Source organism: Ambystoma mexicanum, chromosome 5p, assembly GCF_040938575.1.
Source record: "Ambystoma mexicanum isolate Mex_15411 chromosome 5p, UKY_AmexF1_1, whole genome shotgun sequence".
NCBI classification, from domain to species: domain Eukaryota; kingdom Metazoa; phylum Chordata; class Amphibia; order Caudata; family Ambystomatidae; genus Ambystoma; species Ambystoma mexicanum.
Window position 1 is genome coordinate 288,307,714 of NC_090930.1, and position 25,194 is coordinate 288,332,907.

A 25,194-nucleotide genomic window follows, 5' to 3' on the forward strand; every position below is an offset into this window, starting at 1 on the left:
CAATGTTGCATAGAGCAATTGGGTGGCAATTTCCCTCCTATAATCAGTATTATACATGTTGAGCGGTAGTTCGAGGCATGTTTTACAGACAAAAGACAGCCAATAATGTACTAATCCCTATGTAAAGTGAAGACAGTAATGTAGAGAGGCACACACAATTATGGCCGTGTATCATTTCTAACATTCAAACATTGTCAATACAAATTAATATAAATGAATATTCAGTAATATTCAGTTGCCACAAATGCTGATCCTGGGCTACAAGATCGATATCTACAGAAAGTGAAAAGTGAGGTATTCCTGGACCACTCTGGCTAAAGATCTGTGCACACTTTTATGCACTCAAACAATGCAAAACATGCATTCTTCTGTGTTTACCACATATAACATTTAATATAAACAAAACTTATTCTCCAATTTTGTTCAACAAACTAAAATTCTACTGATCAATAACCCTCACTTGGGTATATTAAATCTATGTCAACTTCCTGGTGATTACAACAATATATAAGCAATACAATGCTCTCATAGTTTCATGAGCACAACATTTTGAAATTCAAACGACTTTGTCAAAAGTAAAAATGTTTATAGGATCAATGCAGCTATACAAAGTAGTGTTGGTATATCCCCTTGTCTCATGTAGGACGCATTGCGGGCTTGATTGCCCTTCATCAGGTATGGACAAATTCACAAATTCCTGAAAATTCGAAGTGAAAAACATATGTTTTACTCTATTGTTCGTTCAGGTTTTTCTTGTTACGTTATATAAGCATTCCATGGATGAAAATGTCTAACCTGTTGACCTGAAGGTTCAAATAATCTCTCCTGATCGTGATATAATCAGTTCCAGTTGTCTGGTGTATCGATATTCACACATATCAATAGTCCGATCTGAAAATAAGTCACAGTTGCTTCCGTAAGTATGGACATGGATAAAGGGCTAGAAATGGGATCAGTCGCTAATTTGCAGCGCTGTGTGCCACTTCTAAGCCCACATTTTAACCAGTGCATGTACACTTTTATTTTTACCATTTTACTCACCTCTACAGAAGGAGTAGGAATTGGGTTTATGCTGGTCAGTACCTTTAATAATGGGTCTGGCCCTTCTTTGAAAGCGATGGATATAGAACTTCCTTGTTTGTTTTTGAAAACTTTGATCCCTTTTTACTGGTTCCTATAGGTGATAAATCCCTATTAATCCTGCATTGCTTGTCCGTCAGTTTCCTTGTATCAAGACATTTGAAAATGAGTTTTAAATTCATACCCTGTGTTTTTCATGGCTTCTATTTTGTTTGTTCTGATGTTTTTCACTGCGCGTGGTTGAACCGCATCATAGGTAACGCTCGTGTCATTTCCATGGCGGTTTTTTATTTTCAGATTTTTAGAAAAAGGTCCTTGTTGTTACCAAGTCTGCAATATAATATTTCTTTTTATGCCTCTGTTACTTTCTAAATCATTGCGTGTCACGCTGTGGTATACATTCCATATATTACCTTCTTTCAGCTCACGGTTTAGCTCCGTGGTGATACACGTTCAGTGTTGTCTCCTGCCTTGTTGTAAAAGTTGCTATAGTTACAGAGTGTATGCAGGCTTTCCGGGATGTAAATATTGAGTTGAAAAAGGACTCTTCGTTCTGGTTTGCACAGCGCCATCTTTGAGAGGAGCAAGTTCCATAATAGCAATGCTTGCAAATTCCATTTCTTCTAGTCAACGTACAATAGTTCTTGCAGTAGCGAATGTACACTGAATTGCAACGACATGTCTATATTCTGGCATGTTTTGGACTTGCCTTTTCTTTGCTTTTTCGTTTCTCCTATTCTGCACTTTAACTAAGATGAGAGTAGTCTCGACCATCAAATAATAAATAAACAGTCCTAGCGAAGTCTGTAAAATCAAAATGGCCTACACTAACAAAACCTAATGCCTGCCCTATCTCCTGTACAAAAAGGTGTATAAAGGAGATATGTATAGAAAGCAAAATCAGTGTTCCAGTATTAAGAATAAGTTTGAGTGAATCAGCTAACATACATTAGACAGCACAGAGTAAGGAGGTCCCTGTAGGCAGGATGACACACTCTGGCTCAGGTTTTCAACACAAAACAGTTCAAGACGTGGATCGAGGCCCACTTGACCTTCCATGTTAAAGACTTTCTTTCGTTGGTCACACTCTGCCGGGCTCAGACCTTTCACAACCAAAAAGTTCACCTTGGTCCCCCTCTGCCAGGCCCAGACATTTCAGAACAAAAGTTCAACAATACGTGTACGGGGTTCCCTTCCCCGAGCTTATTGACTTCCTTTACAGACCTGCGCAGAACCACTTCAACTCAAAATTCAATGTTCAGCTTTTTACTCTACCCTTCCCTCAGGGTTAATTTTGATCACATCAGTTTTAATGTTAATTCACTTTATCGCTACAAACAATGCACCTTTCACAGAGACTTTCGAGTGGGCTACTTCCTTTCGCCGGACCACTCTGCTGCTCAGTATTGCTAATTTCCCAGCTGTTTTTACTTCAAAGTTCATTCACAGGTCTGCCTTTCTTTGCATCTCATCTATAAGCGTGCAGCCTTCACATGCGATATAATGTTTCCACTTCAAACTTTCTTTACCACACACACTGGTCTCTTAGGTGGCTTGCCAACTCACTGGCTGTGTGCATTGCTCTCTTCTTTTTGCAGTTTCCAATTCACAAGTCAAGGTTAGTGCCACAGGCTTGGCCTCACCTCCCTAACTCTGCGGTTCACCCGGAAGGGTCGCTGGTGTCCTTGAAACACAATGCAGCCTTCTGCTTTGGGATCTAGCCTTCTCCACATGTCTTTCAAGGCCTTTTGGAAGCAACTAGCTCCTATAGAGAACTCTGGGGGTTCTTGACCCGCTGCTCTCGTTCTTAGTCCGTCGCTCTGCCCCAGTAGGTTTGCCTTCGCCTCGGAAGCTCTGCTCATACTTGTGTTCCACCTTGCTCCAAGTATATTTCTAGCTTCTGCCTTTTATCCGTATGAGATGAGCTAATTGGTATCAGGTGTATACACTTAAAGTCAAGTGCCTGACTTTGCCAGACCTGATTACCAGGATATGTCCAGTGCGATGTATAAGAGGTAGTCTTGTTAATCTCAGTGGCCCTCTTCTTCGGCCCAGTGTTTGTGCAGAAAGGGGGTGGGATTTGGGACATCATGAGAATCCTAAAAAACAGGATGGGTTAGGTGTACAACAAGAGGGGAATACCACGTCTCACCATTGGCGGCCTCACCCCCACTCCCTGAAGACCCCTCACCCAGGTGATCCTCCCGCACTGGTCCACCCACAGGAACTGGATCCAAAAGCGAAGGCTGTGTCCTGGCCACCTGAATGGCAAGTCCCAAAAGACCAGTGGGTGAGACACCCTCTGGTTTCTCACAGTACGTACTAAAAAGACTCAAAACAGGGGTGTTAAGGATTTCTGAGACAACGCCAACAAGAAGAGTGCGTATCAAACTCCAAGATGGAGTAAAGAATGAGGTGAGATACATTTACTAACGGTAGTAAAGGAGGGTGTACCCGGGAAAATTAATTAAAGTGCACATGTGTATGGGGTTATATGTCAGTATAAAACTTTTGTTGTGTTTAGAATAATAGATATAAAATGATAGTAAAAAAATAAGGTGATTATTAGATTTTTAATCAAGAGATTGACGTCAATCAGGTTGATAAAAAAAATCAGAGGAAACTAACAAATAAATAAAGAAGAGACTCTAAAAATATCAGTGATAAAAACAACGAGACACAAACAATGGATAGAAAGTATAAACGGAGGAACAAAAAGAACATTGTTGCATAGATTTTAAAAGTAGTTAAAAAATATTTTTATTTTTGGGATAAACAAGCAGCGATTGATGATGATGCCCGCTCAAATTGATCGGTGAAGTATGTTTGATAGAATAAAGAAGAGACTAAAATGTCAGGTAAGTATAGACAGTCGGGATTGGCTTGTCACTATGGGGATACTCCTCTTCTACTATTATTTATTTAGGCTTAAAAAGCGGCGAAAGCCTGCATTTATCGGGGCGCTTAAAGACAAACAGGAACACAAATAACAACCTGTGAAAACAGGACAGCAAGACTAACCTAATGGGCGTTCATGTGAGGGGAGTTTACCATCACTGGAATAGAAGTGTTTTTAGGCTCTTCCTAAAAGCTGTATAACTAGGTTCCAGCCAGAGGGTTAATGGGAGGTCATTCCATTAATTTGCAGCACACCGGGAAGGCCCTGCCCAGTCCAGCTGCTCTTTTATGTTCGGGAACTGTAATTCTGCCTAGCACCTCTGACCTCAGGGCATGGTTGGGCACATATCGGGCAATGTTCACCTGGAGAAAGGTGGGTGCGTTGCCATGCAGGCACCTATGGACCAGTGTAATGATTTAAAGGTGATCCTATCCTCCACTTTCAACCAGTGGAGTGCCTTTCTGTCACTAGTGATGTGGTCGCTTTTCTTCTTCCTTTTTATTATTCTGACCACATTGTTTTCCATCCCCTGTCATTTAGCTACGCAGACCTTGCTCGCCCCTAGCATAAGCCCATTTCCATACTCTAAGTGAGACAGAATAGTGGTCCTCATGATCGTGTCACAGTTTTCTTCATTCAAAAAAGGTTGAATGGCTCTGAGAAGGCATACATAGTATAAATTACTCTTGTGTAGATGTTGCACCTGAGCCTCAGCTCCCATTCAGCCTTCCATTACAAGCCCTAGAGTTTTCACCTTCCCGGACACCTGAATACAGGTATCCTTAATATGAAAGGCTTTGCCTTCTGGCCCTAATTTGGCCCAGGCCTGATGGGTACCAAAAACCATCAGCTCTGTTATACTGCCGTTGAGGCACATCCACGTGTTTTCCATCCAATGTTCGATGACATTGTAGAGCATTGCAAATCTTCAGCGTGATTACCACCCAGCTCCACCACCAGCTGGGTATCGTCAGCTTAATTGGTGAAAAATGCATCAATACCTTCCAGTACCTCACATAGGTATCTCATATATAGATTGAATAATAGAGGTGCTAAACTAGCCCACTGCGGGACTCTATACCTTATAAGTGCAGGAATGGAGAATTTCTCTCCCCAGTGTATCTTAGCCTCTCTGTCATCCCAGATATTTGCCACCCATGTGCTGGCCCCTTTGGAGCAATGCACCACTTTTTCTAGACCCCTTTGCAGTAGCTGGTGGTTGACTAAATCGAAAGCCACACTTTGGTCTAGCAGGACTAGAAGCTCTGCCTTTCCCCTGTCCAGTAGACGCGGCATATGCGTTAAGAGGTCTAACATTACCGTTTCTGTACTGTGTGTGGTTCGGGATCCAGATTGTTGTTCATGTAGTATATCGTTTCCTTCCACATGATTTTGTAACTGTGCTGTAGCACCTTTGTCCGGCACTTTTAGAACAAAGTTGCAGTTGGTGATTGGTCTCATGTTCCCTGGTTTCTTAGGATCTAGCCTTGGTATTATGAAGAACATTGCCAAGATATACAGCTAAAATAAGGAAGTATCGTTCAGAGTGGGTTCAAGGCACGACCAATAAGACACTGATGCCGTGGCCTCAAGGGGGCTCCTTGTCAAAAACTGTATCGCAACATATGACGCCGTATTTGCATGCTACATATAAGGGAAAGAAGTTACATAAAAGGTTAGCTGTTTAGAGCTATGGGAGATGTAAAACAGCTAGAAAGGAGATCCAGCTGAGAAGGAGTGGATGCTTAATCAGCATGAATGGAAGTATGTAATGCCTTTGGCTCCTCTTGCCCCTTCTGGGAATAAGAGAGAAGAAGGGATTTTGTCCCTTAAAGGAACTGAAAGCAGCAATGGGGTACATTAATCCAACAAATGAGCCCCTGCTTATACCAGTGAGGACAATATGGAAGAGAACGTAAATATATCTTGACACACGATGAAAGTTAACCACATGATGAGAGGGAGGAAAGGCAACATAGACAGATGGAGATAGAGGACGAGGCAAGGAAACAGATAGAAATAAAGGACAACGCTTATGGAATGACAATAGAACAAAATGAATGGATGGGAGGACAAATATTACTTAAGCTGGATGATAAGGGCATTGATGGCATTCAAGAAAGAGAAGAGGGGAAAAGAAAGAAATGGAAGAAGAGAGAACATATGAAGAAGAGACGGAAAGAGAAAGCAAACGAAAGGAAGAATGAAGAAGGTATAAGGTAAAGATAGAAAAGGAGAGGTAAGAAGAAATTAAACGAAATGAGGATAGAATCACAAAGAATGAAAGTACGCAGGTTGCAAAGAAGGTGAGAGGATGAGGATTTAAGGGAGATGAGGAAGAGAGAAAAATAAATGAACAAAAGTAGGGGACTAAAAGAGGTCGAGTATCCATGTCATAGAAGCTCAGTTCACCCTCGCACCCTCTTGCAGGAGATAGGACAGGAGCCCTTCTGCTCTTCCCTTCACCGGCTTCTGGAGAAGCGCGGAAGACCTGAACCGACCTGCATCTACATCAGCATTCCGGGGGAAGGCTAAATGCTCTTACTCCAACAGCATTACCCTTTTATCTGCTGAATTCGGAATCCGCCATCAGCTGCATTATTTCCTTGCTATTTCCTTTGTCTAACCGTGTGTATACACGTGGAATAGCACTAAGATGGCCGCTGCCACGATTGTTGTCTCATCACCTAGCAACCGACTATGATGCTTCGCCTGACCTGATTGGTCTAAGAAAGCTATTTCCTTCGTCCGGAGGCACCGGAAAGCGATAGTCGGCCATCCGCTCATAATGCCTGCCTCCAAAGGCCATTGCCTGTCCATGCCGGCACCAGTTCGCCCTCGCACCCTCTTCCAGGAGATAGGGCAGGAGCCCTTCTCCTGTTCCCTTCACCGGATTTTGAAGAAGCGCGGTAGACCTGACCCGACCAACATTCTCATCAGTGTTCCGGGGTAAGGCTAAATGCTCCTGGTCCAACAGCATTACCCTTATCTCTGCTGAATATCAGAACTCGCCATAAGGTGCATTATTTCCTTGCTATTTCCTTGTCTAACCATGTGTATACATGTGGAATAGCACTAAGATGGCCACCGCACAATTGTTGTCTCATCGCCTAGCAACTGACTATGATGCTTCACCCAACCTGATTGCCCTAAGCAAGCTATTTCCTTCTTCCGGAAGCACCAGAAGGCGATAACTGGCCCTCCGCTCACAAGGCCCGCCTCAAAAGGCCATCACTTGTCTGTCCCGGCACCTGTTTACCCTCGCACCCTCTTCCAGGAGATAGGGAAGTAGCCCTTCTCCTCTTCCCTTCACCAGCTTCTGGAGAAGCATGGTAGACCTGACCCGACCTGAATCTTTATCAGCGTTCCGGGGTAAGGCTAAATGCTCCTGCTCCAACAGCATTACCCTTATCTCTGCTCAATTCGGAACCCGCCATCATCTGCATTATTTCCTTGCTATTTCCTTTATCTAACCATGTGCATACACGTGGAATAGCACTAAGATGGCCCCTGCCACGATTGTTGTCTCATCACCTAGCAACTGACTATGATGCTTCGCCTGACCTGATTGGCCTAAGCAAGCTATTTCCTTCATCTGGAAGCACTGGAAGTTGACAGCCGGTCCTCCGCTCATAAGGCCTGCCTCAAAAGGCCATCACCTGTTCGTGCCTATCAGGCTGTTCCGGGGCCACAGAGCCTGCTACTCTGCCCAGCCGTCTGCTGCGCACAATGCCACCTTGCCACCCCACAGGGTAAGCCTATATCACCTGCTCCAACTATACATATGTGACTGCTCCTCTGCAGCCATACACCTCCATGACATTGCAGCTACCTACCGAATCGAATGTACTCGGAGACGCCTTAGGCTACCGCAGCCGCTCCGTATAAACCTCTCACTTTTGACATGCCTCTGACCGCATGACCGCCATCGTCCTGAATAATCTTTGAAATATATGTACGGCTGCCATGACCCATCGCCTCACTGATTGGCTTATGAACGCCCGGTTTATTGATATTTTGTATCTGTGCTTGACATACGCATCCGCCGATCAGCCTATGCTCATTCCCTGCCTAATGCTACTCTAAGTGTATATGCCTCACTGACTAGCCTGTGTACACGCTGCCGAATGCTAATCTAAGTGTATATGCCTCACTGACTAGCCTGTGTAGGCCCTGCCTAATGCTACTCTAAGTGTATATGCCCCACTGACTATCCTGTGTACGCCCTGCCTTATGATACTTTGTATATGTGCGTGATACTGCTATGCTGAGTAGCTTATGTCTTCACCCCGCCCAAGGACACATTGAAAGTATACACGACGGTCACTAGCGACCTCTACCTTCCCCATATTCCTGCCCTTGGCTAAGTAGTGTCTACACGCCAGACCTATATTTTTTTGTTAAGGCTAAACCACCAACACTACCACTGATCTCTTTGACGTCGCATTTCCTGCCTCTCCCATTGTATTAAGGCCCACAGCTAAAATGACCCTTGCCTGCTGCATGACGCCCATTATCTCTCCTTTAGCCCATTTCACCTCCCCCTGTCACCAATGTATTCCAACACCAAGCCACTGGTTGCCCACCTGCATATGCTGCAGAACTCCCAGCTCTCCACATTAACCTGGCACCTGAGCCGAGCCCTACTGTCCATCTTCATCACCCACTGTAACACTGCCTCAGCCAACCCTGCTGAATTCCATCATGACCCACCCCTCGCACTTTCCCCCACGGGATCGGGATATCACTACCCATACCTACCCACAGCACACCACTCCTGGTGTGCTGTGGGTAGGTATGGGTAGGTACACATTGAAAGTATACACGACGGTCACTAGCGACCTCTACCTTCCCCATATTCCTGCCCTTGGCTAAGTAGTGTCTACACGCCAGACCTATATTTTTTTGTTAAGGCTAAACCACCAACACTACCACTGATCTCTCTGACGTCGCATTTCCTGCCTCTCCCATTGTATTAAGGCCCACAGCTAAAATGACCCTTGCCTGCTGCATGACGCCCATTATCTCTCCTTTAGCGCATTTCACCTCCCCCTGTCACCAATGTATTCCAACACCAAGCCACTGGTTGCCCACCTGCATATGCTGCAGAACAACCAGCTCTCCACATTAACCTGGCACCTGAGCCGAGCCCTACTGTCCATCTTCATCACCCACTGTAACACTGCCTCAGCCAACCCTGCTGAATTCCATCATGACCCACCCCTCGCACTTTCCCCCACGGGATCGGGATATCACTACCCATACCTACCCACAGCACACCATCCCTGGTAATCTTGCCCCCCTTAGGTACCCACTGCTGCTACCCTCTAGCCACTCCACCCTCTCAGCCTACAAAAAAGGGCATACCTCCTCCCCCTCATATGTGCTCTCATAAATACACGTTCTCTCCCCGCCACGCTTTAGAGATCAACGACCTCCTAACTATTCATGATCTAGACTTACTTGCGTTCACAGAAACCCGGCTCCATGAGGCATATGGCCCTGCCATCTCACTAGCCCTCCCTCCTGTATACTCCATCTTCCGACAAGACAGACAACTGCTGACAGGAAGAGGAGTAGCACTCATATAAAAAAATACCCTCTCCATCAGGCAATGCTATCTCCCAAGGGAAGGTAACGATGACATCATATCTGCTAAGCTATCCATGTCCCCCAACTGCAGCATAAACAAAAACCTAATTTACCGGCCTCTTGGCCCAACCCTAGACTTCCAAGGACAGCTCCTCCACTTATTAGGTGATAACCTTAAAAGTTCCCCCAAAACCATTCTACTCAGCGACCTCAAGTTAGGCCTTAATTACCCTAAAGATAGAGCAGCCTCTGCCCTAGCAAAGGAACTTAAATACCTGGGGTTTATACAAAAAGTCACTAGCCCGACTCAAAGCAAAGGCTGCACCCTTGCCTGGGTCGCAGACCACAACTGCTCCACTACAGTTAGCTCCAACTCTGCTTACCCGTGGATGGACCAAAACTGTATCCAATTTAACATTCCTACAGCCCGACTACTAAAGTTTCACTTACGCTCCACCAGCGAAGGCCATAAGCTCCAAAAAAATAAATAAGAACAACATAGTTCCGTTCCTGGAAATCCCAGAACTTAGGCCCCCATTCCCTAATGATCCCAGTGCATTAACAGATATCTATGCTGACACCATCACTAGAGCAATTGAAGCCATAGACACAATTGAATGCAAAAAAGAGAACAAATCTATGCACGTGAACTCATGGTTCACTTATGAACTACAGGACCTCCGTACCAGCAAACGTGATCCAATAACCAACTGGCACTCCAAGCCTAATGATTCCACTAGGGAAAAATTAAAAAGGCGATCCGTTCAATATAAAGAAGCGATCATCAAAGCCAAATCCAACTCCTTCAACTCATGGATATCTCAATCAAAGAAAATGTTCACCATCTTCAAAGACCTAATCACTCCCTCCACCTGCTCGAGCACACAAGCTGCCATACTTAGAAAAATAGAACTTCTCCGGGAACAATTCAGGTGCAACTCAAAACCTCACCTAACCAAGACCAGCCTCATCCGCCCAACTCCCTCGCCTGTAACCTATTCTCCTTCCGAGACATCACAGAATCAGAAGTCCTCGACCTCGACCTCCTCCAAAATCTAAAACCGTCTATTTGCAAAGGGGACACCTGCCCTCCCAGCATCATTAAAGAATGTGCTGACTCACTGACCCCTCTCCTAACGGCATTCATAAATTCTTCATTCAAAACAGGTACTGTCCCTTCCAGCCTCATAGAAGCGTGTGGGCACCTACTTTAAAAAAAAAAAAATCACTAGACCCTACATGCCCCAATAACTACCAACCAATCACCACGGTCCCGTTTCTCTTAAAAATCCTGGATAAAGCCCATAACCAGATTCAACATTTCCTCTAAACTAATTCCATCCTCAGCAAATGACAATCAGTAAAGGCCATGGCACTGAAACCATCTATTAGACCTTAAAAATCAAATAACACAAATGATGGATAGAGGTAAGCCAGCTCTTCTCCTACTTTTGGATCTCTGCTGCCTTTGATCTTATGGATCACAAGATCCTCACCTCACATCTCACTCACGCGGCCCACTTCTCCAAAGAAGCTTCATCGCAGATCACCTCTTTCCAAGAAGGAAGAGCCATGAAGGTCTTCTCTGACCAGGCTAGTGCAGCACCTACCATTATCCACTGCGGAGTCCCCCAGGGCTCATGCACAGCTTCTATCCTTTACAATTTGTTCACAAAGCCACTCTTCGACAAATTGAACACCTTCGGCATAGCTTACACAAACTATGACGATGATAGGCAGGTACTCCTGCCACTCTTGGGCTCTTATAACCAGGACACTGCAGCCCTTCATTCGATATATACGCCATCATCCAAGCCTGGGCTCTGTCTCAATGGAGATAAGACCGAGATTATCCTTATTGGTCCTAAAGAAACACTATCCAAACTTGGTAAACAATATTGCAATTTCACCGTCGGGACCTCCATCATCCCTGTCTCCTCATCAGTAAAGACACTAGGTGTCTACCTAGACTCCACCCTGTCGATGATGCGCCAGGTAAGTGCCATTGCATCTGCCTCTGGTCACACCACCATGCTAATAAATGCAGCTAAGCCTTTCCTGTCGAAACTGAACTGCCTAGCAATAGCTAGAGCTACCGTAGGGGCAACACTAGATTACTGTAATGTCCTCTTAGCAGGCACCTCGGCTAAAAACATAAATAGACTCCAAGTCATACAAAATAATTCTCTCAGAGCAGCCCTAAACATCCACTCAAGAGACCACATCACGCAGGCCAGAAGAGCTGCTTGCTGGCTCCCCGTTAAGGAACAAATAACCTTCAAGACCTTCACCCTAACACATTAGTGCTTAACTTCCACAGCCCCGCCTTACCTAGCAGAGACTATCGTCAGAGTCACCTCAAAAAGAACATCCACACCAACCTATTGTGCATCCCTCCTGTCAAAAGGGCCAAGGCAGGTAGGATTGGGCTCCCCCATATAGCTCCTAAACTATGGAACGCCCTACCCAACTCACTCAGAGCGAAGACATCCCTCTCAGCCTTCAGGAAAGTGTTAAAAACCACACTCTTTAACTAACACAGCCCTATTTCCTCCACCTCCCCCCCATGCCTCCCATCATGTGGATTCTGTTTGTAACTAAGAATGTATTTAATAACTAAGCATGTTGTCTTATAACAGCGCCACAATGCCCTTGGGCTGTTGTGCGCTTTATAAATGTTAATTAATTCATAAATAAATAGCGCCGATTGCAGCACAAGAATGATTTGAGGAAGGGAGAGGGTCACAGCGCCCCATTTGGAGCTGCAAGGAATAGCAGGAATACCAACATGGGCTGATGAGGGAGACAAAGAAAGCATAGGCCAGAGAAGTAGGGATTTATATAGGCAAATGAGGGATAATGAAGGGTATAAAACCCAACAGAATATAGAAGTACCTCTATTGAGGGAAACGGGAGGAAGGTCAGATGACGTCATAACAGATGAGCATAGAACGCTGTCTTTAAGAATACTAGGTCTTGATGATGCAGACAATGATAATAGTCATACAGGTTGGTGCATGATGATGTCAGACGAAGAAAGGGAAGAAAACGAGAGAGCATGAAGAGGGAGTGTATCCAGATTTACAAAAGAATCAAGTGTAAAAAAAGGGGTAAAATGGTCAGATCTGGAGAAAACCAAAAAAACAACACCAGAATCGACACAATACACTGAGCAACCACAAGCACGATTGTGCATTGCAGGGGAGGTTTCCCTGTCATATGTAAGTAGATTAAGGGCACTACCAGGATGGAGACAAATAGGTGAGACTTGCCCTGCCGGGAAAACAAGAAGTGTGGGCAAGTATGATTATAGACCAAGATTTTCACAATTTCCATTATTAGAGAAAGGGGGAGGACAACCACAATTTATTCTGTGGCCACAAATGGATAAAGATAATTCAAAATATAAATGACTGAGTTTAACTTCTGGTGCGGGAAAATTGATTCATGAGCTAGAGAGAATAACATCAGGACTGACATTAGCCTAGGTGACATAAAAGGCTTGCTAGCAGCCATTCTAGGGGAGAGAGCTGATGACATTTGGAAGTGAGCAGGATATGCATATGTGACTGCACAAAACACGACACATGATGGAGCTCCATTTAATAATTGCAGAGCTGATGTATGGCAAGCGCTCAGAGTACAATATCCCGTATCCCGATACATCAGATATTCGGTGCGATTATGACTAGGATAATGGGGAGGATGATATGACATGATATTATAGTTTATTTATATAGCACCTATACACAATGTGCTTTTCAAAGATATATTTATATTACCACATTTTGTGTCAGGGTCTGCCTGAGCCAGTGCAAGGGCAAATGAATAAACAGGTGGGAATGAAAGTGAAACCATGGCCACAGATACAATTGGGGATAGTCCATTATTGCTGATTGTTACAGGAGAAGAATACAAAGAAAGCCGAGAGTAGGAAGCACGAGGAGTTGAACAAAACTAGCCATAGAGGGAGCGGTAATGATGAGTAATGAAGGTGGGGTACCATAGGAGATGCAACCAGTGCAGCTAAACAACGTAGTGTATCACACAGATCATGATGGGTACAATTTTTGGTATAGAGGAAGAGGGAATGGACCTACAGGAGGAGAACAAAAAGGATTTCAGGGCCCTCATGGAGGAAGAGGATTTAATGGTGGACAGCTTCAAAAATGTTACAATTGCGGGAGAATAGGACACATAGTGAGAACATGTAGATACAGAGGAGGGATTTTGAAAAATTGACAAACTCCAAGAAGGGGGATGGGCTATGTTCCGCAAAATAATACAGAACCACATGAATATTATGGCCAAGATTACAAGCAGAATCAGACTTGTGTGCCACACTCACAGAATACACAGCAAGTGCCATTGCAAATGCAATTGCCACAAGGGCAACCTCAGCAAGTACCCATGCAAACACAACAGGTACAGACTCAGCAAGTGCAGACACAACAGGTCATGATACCACAATGGTATATGAACATAGGAGCCCAGCAAGCATCAACACCCAAATTAGGGCGTGTGACCATAGTAGGAGGAAATCCTTTCACAGGTATCGGGATGCATTTATATCCACAATAGGACAGCCCACAGACCTGATGTGTTCAGTACTATCTGTGACAACAGACCCCCAAGAGGAACCAAGGGTCAATGTGACGATAGGATACAAGACATTTTCATTTCTTGTAGACACCAGACCAACTCATTCCTGTGTCTGTGAGGGAAGCTATCCAATGTCAGGAATTGCCACAAATGTGCAGGGATCCTCTGGGGTGATAAGTTAGTATAGTTTCTTTATCAGACAAATTACCATTCTCTATAGGAGAATACGACATGTAATGCCATTATTATATTCTAGGCGCACACCAGTTAACATATTAGAGCATGACTTGATGACTAAACTCAACATGACAATGGGCCTCATTACACGTTGTGCGGTAAAAATCGACATTTACCAGCATGGCGCTATTAACATGTCCACCTTGGCAAGAGGGTGCTAATAGCGTAACATCACAAGTACGTGGACACGAGCATAGCACCATGCCGGTAATGACCCTACCGCCATGCCGCAAAAGACCCCAAAAAGTCCCTTACCGGCATCGACGAAAGTGCTGATAGCACTTCCTCCCTCTCTCTACACGCAAATAGCGGTCACCGCAATTAGCGGTCACCACAATTAGCGGTCACCGTTAAATAGCGGAACCGGAAATAGCGTCAACGCACAGGAACGGGAAAGAGCACGGCGCCCATCTTTAAAACACAATCCAGTGCCATCCTCTGCCCCCTGGACCTGTTTTGAGTACTTCGGCATTGGAAAGCCACAAGGACACCCTCGCCATGCTGAAGGCTATCAAAAAAACAACCGACCACCAGCGGAAGGAGAAGTTTTCCACCGAGGAGCTAACAATGCTCACAGAGACCCTAGCAGCGAATGACGACGCAGTATTTGCGTGCGGCATGCGTCGGGAGACCCTTATCCTCAAGAAGGCAATCTGGGCAGAGGTTGCCCTGAAAGTGAGTGCACCTGGCACCACCAACCGCACTGTCCGGGAGTGCCGAAAGCGGTGGGATGATCTCCGCCTCCGGGTCAGAAGTATTGCAAACCACAACATAGCCACTGCATGTGGATCTGAATCGCTGATGAAATTAAAAGAGTGGGAGGAGACCTGCGCCAACATTATTGGAGTAGAATTGATTGAGGGAGTTGGGACCATGGAGCATTGTGTGGCAACTACATCTGATGGAGGTGAGTGTACACATGAAAGTATGCACTGTGAATGCTGAGTTCCCCCCCAAATGTGAGCCCAGACTCATCTCATGTATGCGCAAACATCCATACATGCATACAACCCTGGCCATGTTAATGCCAAACCTAAAAACACACATGCACGCATCAGAAGAGACAACTGCCACACAGAACCATGCATGGATGACCCACTCAACAATCACATCACCTGCATCCCTACCAATGAAGTCCCAATGCTCACAACTGCTAGAAAAATTTATTGTGCATGAAGTACATTGAACCATCACCAATGCCATCCCCCTCTTTGTCCCCGACAGGCTCAGATACAGACAGTGATGAACCTGGCACTACAACTCTGCCACCCTCTGCCACTAAAAAAGCAAGGCCACAGGACACAAGGGACACCCCCACATCATCAAGGGGCAAAGGGAGAATATTTCCCATGCCGAGTGCCAAAAATCAGCGGAGCACCACTGCTGCCATACCGCTGTGCACACCAGCAACAACTGGCCCACCTTCTGAAGTGAACCCCCACCACAGAATCCAGCCACGGAGGGCCCACCCGCTGCTGCAACAAGTTCCACAGGAGAGGCGGCAGCCACAGCGCCGCTCTCGGATGTGGATGAGCCGATAGATTTGCCCATGGGCATGCACACCCCAACCCCCCCGGAACCCCTGAGGCAAATCCATCGCAGATACCTGGGTCCAGTGCCAATGGCCAGTTCGGTGAGGACAACAGGGGAGGGTTCAGTAGCCCACCGGTAGCTTCACCAGAGATGTCCAGCTTGCTGAGGAAGGCGCAGCTGCCACACCACGGGAACGCCACAGTGACCATGACATGGCCAGCATCAGCCAGCGCCAACAGGAGATAACTGTGCTGGTTGGGCAACATGTTGAAGAGGCTGCCCGTCTCCGGGGGGAGATGGCAGAGACTGCCAGGCAATCAAGGGAGGCAATTGAAGCCTACACAAACAGGCTTTGTGGGGAGATGTGCCAACTCAGGCAGGTCCTCACGCGGATTGCGGACGCAATGGACCGCCAGTTCCCACCACCACCACCGGGACTGCCAGCCACATCATCTTCATCTGCCAGTTCGAGGCAGACAAGCCCCCTCCGCCGCTCCACGCGCACCACCAGGCGCACGTCAAGCCAGCCTCCTCATGCTGGTGGTGGCAATGGAGAATAGGGACTGCAGGGTCAACCCACCACGTCTGCAGCTGCACAACAACATCGTGCAAGACACATAAGGGACTGTTGTGGGGGGAGGGGGGAATTGTGTTATGGGACTGTTGTGGGGGGAGAGGGGAAGGGTGTTATGGGACTGTTGTGGGGGGGGAATGGTGGTGGGATGTTTGGGGACATCCACATATACTTCTTTAAAATCCTTAATACACTAGTGAATAATCAAAAGACAGGCTTGGACTTCTTCATTGTGTATGTGTACTTTATTGGTGTCAGTGAGCTTCAACACAGACACCAGTGCATTACTACCCATATCCATCGTACAGTCTGAAACCATGTAACTCAGAATATCTAGTTGATCAGATGCTGTCTCACATCACGTCCCTCCTGGCCATCGCCTCTTGCACGACCTGCATCCCTGTCACCTCTGTCCTCATCACCATCATCATCCTCATCAGGTGGTTGTATTTGAACATCAGGGGGCAGTGGCACATTCCGTCTGACACACATATTGTGCAGCATGACACATGCCATGGTGATCTTGGCCACCTTCTCATGGCCGTACAGGAGAGCGCCACCCGACCTGCTTATGCACCTAAACCTGTGTCTTCAAAAGGCCAAATGTCTGATCAATAACGACACAGGTACGGGTATATGCACGATTGTAGTCCTCTTTGTGCTGGTTCTGTGGGTTCCGTACAGGGGTAAGGAGCCACCTGTACAGGGGATAGCCGGCATCGCCTGTATGGGGTGAAGAATGGAGACCTGTCACTGTTCACCCATGGACCGGCATGTACATGTCACACAATTATACTTTGCATTCAGATTGAAATCCACGACTACCAGCATGCATACAGACGATCTGTATGACTGCAATGTGCAAAGGTGTGCTAGACCCTGCAATTGGACATGCACCATTCATGCCTTTGACAGCAGTTGACATGTCCTGGGTGAGGCCATGTCTTGGGTGTCCCTGAGCCCAGGCATTCCAACATTGATGTTGCCATGCTGTGTAGCTTCAATTCCATGGTGCAATAGGTGTGTGGTTCAATGCTATGGCTAGGGGGGATCCCTTTGCATGCATACAAGAGCACATTTCTGTATTAATGTTGTGCTGCGCTAATACTGTATTACCAACTTGACGCCAGGTTGCTGATTTGTGTATTTAGTGGTGTGGCATGATGTGCAATGTGGATGTGGATGGATGTATGATATTAATAGACCTGGATTGTTCTCAATGTTGTGCAGCTTATACCTGCATGTCGGTTCTTCTCAAGTACATTGCGGCCTTCCCTGATGGACATTGGCATACATCTGTATGTCCATTTCTCCTATGGACGACAGCCTACACCCAGTTGGAGTATGTATCTGTCCCCCCCATTCACACTGCCATGTGCTTGCCCTGCTACTCACCAAGTAGCCACGAACGTTGTCCGGCTTGTTGCTCCATGTAGCGTGGTATGGTTGAGTTCCGCAAGACCATGGAATCATGGGTTGGTCCGAGAAATGGGGCAAAACAATGTGTGATTATCTTGTTAGCGTCACATACCATTTGGACATTGATGGAGTGGAATTGCTTCCTGTTACGGTAGACTACTTCATTGTGATGTGGGCCAACCAATTCAACATGGGTACAGTAGATGGCCCCAATGCAACTTGGGATGCCTGCCAGTGAATAGAAGCCAACTTTTGTGTTTGCAATCTTCTGGCCAGTCCGTGGCATGGATATGTGTGCAGGTGCATGCTTCAGGAGGGCATCAAGTACCTGGTTCAGCGTGCGTGAGAATACTGGTTGTGATTTGCCATGCATCTGCCCCACTGTATGCTGGTAAGTGCCTGTGGCCAGGATTTGGGGCACAGTCACCACCTTCAGTAGCGGGGGCATGGCAGTACGGATGTCTGTGTGGCTCACTATGTCATTGTGATTCAGGTCACCAATGGTGTGGATGATATCCCGGTCCAGGCGGTACAGGGTGTGTATCTGCTCAGGGGTTACATTGAATGGACTGGCTCGAATCCTGGGGATTGGTGGCAGACTCTGTGGTGTGCGTAGGTGCCCTGGTGGTGCTTGCTGCGCCTGGCTTGCCCTCCTCCTCCTCCGTCTCCTCTGTGCTGCCTGTTGTTGTTGCTGCTGCACTGCATTCATGTCCTCCGGCCCATGTAATGCTGCTAGTATTGGAACCATCTAGGTGTGGAAAGGGGTGTGTGAATGGGTGTGGTGTGCTCCTTTTGTGCTGCCACAGTCTCCATTTCCTCCACCTGTGCTGATTGTGTCCACCTGTGGCCGGTGGGAACACTGCTCAGTTCTTTTGACGGGTGGTTCGCGATGCCGGTAGTAGCGCCATGCCAGTAAGGGGTTTTGGGAGCTTTTCCATGCCGCTATTAGCACGTCCGCATGGCTTGTGATGGTGTGCTATTAGCGGCATGGCGCTATTTACGGGATGGGGGTCGTGCGCCCGCGGACTAGCCACTATTAGTGGCACCGTACTTAGCGGTGCCGCTAATAGCAGTAAGCAGGGTCGTAATTAGCACTGGGATTTAGCGTTACCGGTATTCCCTTACCGGTAACGTTATTTCCCTACCACACAACGTGTAATGAGGCCCAATATCTTTTACTGATGAAGGAATGGTGTGTTCCTATGCAGGGATACATTATATGATTATGGGAGATCTTATATTAGCATTTACAGGCCAAAAAGCATTACGAGGAGTTCTCTTAGACTCAGACATATTTTTATATGGCGTAACTATTTTATTATCATGGTTACCCAGGTTTATAGGAAAACTCTTAAGAATACCAGATTAGTTTTTGTTTAGACCAGAAGTCCCCATGGATGATGAAAAAGGGTAGTTTATCCACTTGGAGTTAGAAGCAGCAGTGGTCAAAGAGGAAAGGGTGGTTCTTCATGGAACAGATGTTGAGGGAAGAGGATGGAGAACAGTGGTAGCCCTCAGTGAAGGATACAGGTTGACAGATTTGACAGATGAGGAGCTGTTTAAGGACGAGTATTAGTATTTTTTATAAGTGTCACTTATTGGATTAAAGTAAAGAATAGAGAAGTACTGCAGAGAATGGTGCTGGTAAAAAAGAAACCATAATTAATTCATGAAGATTTAGAGAATGGGCCAAAAATGTTATGGACCACAAGTCCATATGATGTGTTTCTATTGAAAGGAGTAGGATCAGTTAAAATCAAACTTAAACTAGGATACCTTTTGGCACGAGCAAAGAAATACTCAATGTATAGAGAAGTGGATGAAGGTATATTTGAGACCATTAATGAAGCAAGGAAAATTGATGCCATCCAATTCTTCATTTAATACGGTCTTCTACCCAGTGAAAAAATCAATGGGGTTGTGGTGGTTCATACAGGACGTTCGCTCCCTAAACAATACCGTTGACACTAAGTTTCCTTTAGTTCCGAATCCTGCATCAATATTGTGCAACATACGTCTAAGGCCAAGTATTTAACAGTTATAAATGTAAAGAATGTGTTTTTTTCAATTCCCCTTCATGAAGGTTCACAGGATTTGACTTCTTTTTCATATAGAATTATCCACCTGAAACTTACTTGTTAGCTCCAGGGTTACTGTGAGTCCGCTTCAATCTTTAATAGAGTCCTCAAGATGGACCTTGGTTATATTCAGCTCGAAAGTGCAATAATTCAGTATGTGGATGCCATTTGGGTGTGTAGTTAGGCAGAAGAAAGATGCAGAGAAGATTCAGTTAAGCTTATGACTATACTCTCAGAGAAAGTGTATAAGGTGGACAAAGAAAAGTTATAATACTGTCGAGAAGGAGTTTTGTATATAAGATAGTTGATTTCTCACAAAGGAAAGAAAATGACACTTGAGATAGTGTAGGTGCCTTTCCCCGGCTTACTACGTGTGAGAGAAAATAAAATAGCCGACACAACCCCTTGGGGAAAGAGGCACTGAGACCCGGCTGTAAGAGTTCAAAGGATGGTTTATTTGTCCAGCTAGGAAATAACCCAAAAACTCCCACCTCCTCATTTACCTCACACTTATATTTATATCAATTAAAGTAACTCTAACAAAAAATGCTAAATGGGCCCGATTGGCCAGGCGATATGGTGCTGTAGGTGTGGGTGGCATCTCTTCCTCCTGGTTGGCTGAGTGGCTGACGAGATGACGGACGTCAAACATCTTGTGCTCCACGAAGTTCAGGGTCCGGTCACTGTGGTCACTACCTAAGCTAATATGTTACACACTAAATAACAAATTATCTAAAACATTTTATGCTACTTTTCACATTTCTACATAAATCACACACACACAATGATTGTTGTCAATACCATTGGGTCATTCGTGGCTTTAATTGGAGGCCTTGACCTTATTGTGCATGTATAAGACTCAAGCTATGTTTCACATCTCTCCTATGTTTCAGACCTATTAGTAAAAACATATATAATAAAAATGCTTAAGGTTAGTGGTGAGTGTATTGGGTGGGTTTTGCAGCACAGGCGGGGGTCTGGTACTTGAAAGAAATACCTTACTGGGAGCGCAGGGTCAGGATGGCAATAAATTGTTCGCAGGGGGAGTGCAAGGGTGGGGGCCAGCCAGCTGCCTGCGCGCCTTGTGTGTGTGTCTCTGTCCTTGGCTGCTGCGGTGGAAGGGGAGCTGAGCATTGCTGTACTATCGCAGTGAGGTCTGTTTACCCAAGATGGAGTCGAAAGGGCGCACAAAAGATGGATGCCCTGTGTCCTGCTTAGTAGTCCCATCTATGTAGCGGTCAACCGTGGTTAACTTTACATAAGGGCGAGGGGCAATCCCACTACCGGAGGCACATGGTCCAAGCTCTGTACTGAGGAGCGTATGAAGCGAGGGGGCCTGGGGACCCCTTGCTCCCATAAGCAATTATGAAGACTTCAGAACCTAAAACAATGTTTAGGCCTATGTAACTATTCTAGGACCTGGGTTTTCTATTACAGTACATATATTCATCCACTTTTAAAAGGACTAAAGAAGCACAGGTGGGCTAGAATAAAATAACGTGGACAGATGAGATGACTGAAGGATTTGAAGAATTCAAAAAAGCAATCAGTACAACCCCTGTGTTAGGAATTCCAGATTAGCATGACTAATTGTCATGACAGCAGTCCTCACACAGAAAATTACATTAGGACATAAACATAAACCATTGGCTTACTATAGTGGAATTTTAGATTCATTTATCAAAGAGCATTACCTGTGTGAGCAATCTTTAGCTGCTGCTGCATTTGCAATTGAAAAAGCTTCAAGTATATCAATGGGGGGGTTCAGTAACATTATTTGTAGAGCACACAATATTTTCAATTTTAGAGAAACACAAAAGTACATTAACCACTCAAAGAGCTTCGAGATACAAGGAACTAATTCGAACACAGCGGTTAAAATTGTTAGATGCAAGACAGTGAACCCAGCAATGTTCATAGCAGAACCAGTAGGGGTGGTTGATTATGTACAAGATTGAACAATGTATACTGAACACTATGATGATATTCCCCAAGCTAGAGAAAACGCTTTTGAGCGGGGTAAGTTCTCTTTATTGACTGTTCTTCAAACATTGACCAAACTACTGGCGAAAGGCATACTGGATCAGCGGTAGTAAAGGTGAACTTAGAGGGTGAATTTGAGGTACTGACAAGAGTGAGATTGCCTTCACATTGCTCAGCACAGGCTGCAGAATTAGTGGTGCTTATTGCCAAGCTTCAAAGATTTGAAGATGAGGAAATTATGGTGTACTCTGACTGCGACGATGCGACGTCAACTGTACATGCATGATTGTCACACTGGAAAAGGAGGGGCTTCCTTCTCAAAGACGGCACACCAGTGCAACAAACGGCCCTATTGGATAAGCTTATTGAAGCATTAAGACTCCCATTGATGCTAGGAGTCATAAAATGTGCAGGGTATTCTAAAAGGGAAGACAAATTTCTCGTGGAAACAAAGCTGCAGATTTATAAGCCAAAAAGGCAGCCTACTTTCCAACCATTTCTAATTTTGAAATAAAAGGTGCTAAACAGATGACAGGACGATGCATGTTGGTAAAAGAGAGCTTTAACATGATGTCTATTGTCCAGTTATTTGAGATACAAGGACGAATCTCACAAGAAGAGCGGGATTTATGGAGGAAATGTGGGTATTCTTTATCCCCCACAGAGGCAATTTGGAGGCAGGATAGCAAAGGAAAACCAGTTATGCCTCTAGCAGTATTTAGGATAGTGCTGGTGGAGCTTCAGTACCCCACGCATGTGACTAAAGAGAGTCTTGCTGCTACAATTGCAGAAGAGTGGTTTTCACCAAATCTGCTAGAACATGTGGCACAGTTTATTGTAAATGGCATTATGTGCCAGAACTTTACTGCAGGGCACACTTTGCGAGCAGTGGGAGGAGCTAATCCTAGAGCCAATGGCCCATTTCAGCATCTGCATATAGATTATGTCGATATGCTGCAGACATCCAATGGCTACAGATATTTGCTGGTCGTGTTTTTTTGATTTTCTTGATGGATCGAGGCAGGTCCATACATGCACACTGATGCCACATGCACTGCCAAGGTCCTTGATCGTGAGGTGTTTCCAAGGTGGGGTGTTTGTGAGTTTTTGCAGGCTGACAATGGATCGAATTTTGTAAAGGAATTGATTGAATAAGTAGTTCTTATATTAGCCATTATGCATAGGTTTTCTTCAGCGTATCATCCACAGGTGAATGGCATCTGTTAGAGATTAAATAGATTAATAAAAGAGAGAATTGCAAAAATGAAAATTACTTTAAAGAAGAGATGCCTATATAGCCTCCTCCTTGCCTTATATACCTTAAGAAACCAGCCTGGCTCGGATAACCATTTAACTCCTCATGAGTTGGTGACTGGACGCAGCATGAGACCCCCTTTGCTCCTCCAACTAGGTTAAACACTGATGCCCATAGTGTAACAAAGGTACAAGGTGACGAGACGCATGATTACCTAATAACAATGACTGCCATTGGTTCTTTCATGTCTCAATAGGTCAAATACCAGAGGGAGGGGTCAAAGAGAAGTGACAAAGACAGTCAACCCATTGATTCAGAAGATTTATTAAAGCAACCCAGTCTAAACCCGGGGGACCAGGTGCTGGTACGAAAGTTTGTACACACTTGGAGAATGTCCCGTTTTGAAGGACCTTACAAGGTGGAAGAAGTCATCCCCACAGATAATATATTAAAAGGAAGACAAGCCTGGCTGCATGTGCACAACATCAAACCATGTAAAGGAGAAACCCTATCCCCTCCTGCAGCTACCGACGGTGAAGCAAGAGAAAAAGCTCTGCAGATGCTGACCTGTTAGATGGCTAAGAGCAAAGATAAGGAAAATGAAGAGCACAGACACACTTCAAATTGAAGATCAAGATATTTAAAATTTGCTAAAGAATAAATAGACATGCAGTTATTCTGGAACCGTTTTAGATAAGTCAAAGAGACAATGTTTTAAAACACTGGAGCCGAACGAAAAGAAGCACCCTTCACCTCTTGTGTTACCCATTTCAATAACAATACACACATTCTAGTATGCTTTTGAAAAATATATATCACAGTCTTATCCTCCTTCAGTAAGACGACATGAGAGCATTGTAACATTTGTTGGCAATCCTAAGAACAATATCATTATTTTCAGGATAATTATAGGAATAATTTTGCAGTTCTTGATATAAAGGTGTTATCCATAGAGAGTTACAGAGTTACATATTAAAAATACAAAGGAAAGATGAGGAGGTTTCACAATATAAGAGGCTCATTGCCATCAAGAAAATCATGATTTTTAGTGGAGAAAGAATTGTGATATCATATTAAACAGACATGGTGGGTGACAATGAAACATTTACTATTGTCCCCAATGAAAGCACAAACAGCATCCTACATAATCTCACTAAGTACCTATTTTGATTCAAAAGGGATATTGAGGAAGATCATGAAGATATCAATACATATCTTGATAATTCGGCTAATTTAAAAAAAATTATGGATGGTATCAGCACTTGAAGGAGGTGGGAGAGAGTCCATCAGAAAAAAGTTGCTATGTCTGTTCCTTAATACCGTATGCCATGAATGGAGCAAGGACATTTATTGCCAAAGAAATGCCTACACAGGATGCAAAATGTCTCAGTCACCTGGCCACGCATACAACCAGAGGGCAATTCAAAGGAAAATGGGAAACGTTACAATGGCAATCAAGAGGAACATTTCCATATGGAGATACCCATGTGAAAACAAGGAGGATAGAAAGTGGGATGGGGTGGACGGGTAAAAAACATATATGTCCATCCCAGATTGGAGAAATAATACAAATTGCTAAAATGAAGGGGATGGACTGCTCAGAAATGACTGAAAGATCAGAGGAGCCAGGATGCTGGGAGAAACCTCAGCTATTGGTATATGGATGTGTTGCCTCCAGTACTTGATGGGAAGAAGGGCTATTATCTTGCCATGCATACTTATTAAAGAAGGAACCGGTTGGCATAGTGCAAATAGTGAATGACAGATGCCTAGAATCACTCTAAGTTACTAACATGGCTCGACAATGAAGCAGGACCAGTATCTATAATACCACAAAAGAATGCAACAACATGTTGCAAGAATAAAGGCCGAGTTCTGGTTGGAGAAAACAAAGGATGTGGGCAGATAATTGAGGTCCCAGGAAGGAATGGAGGAACTTCAG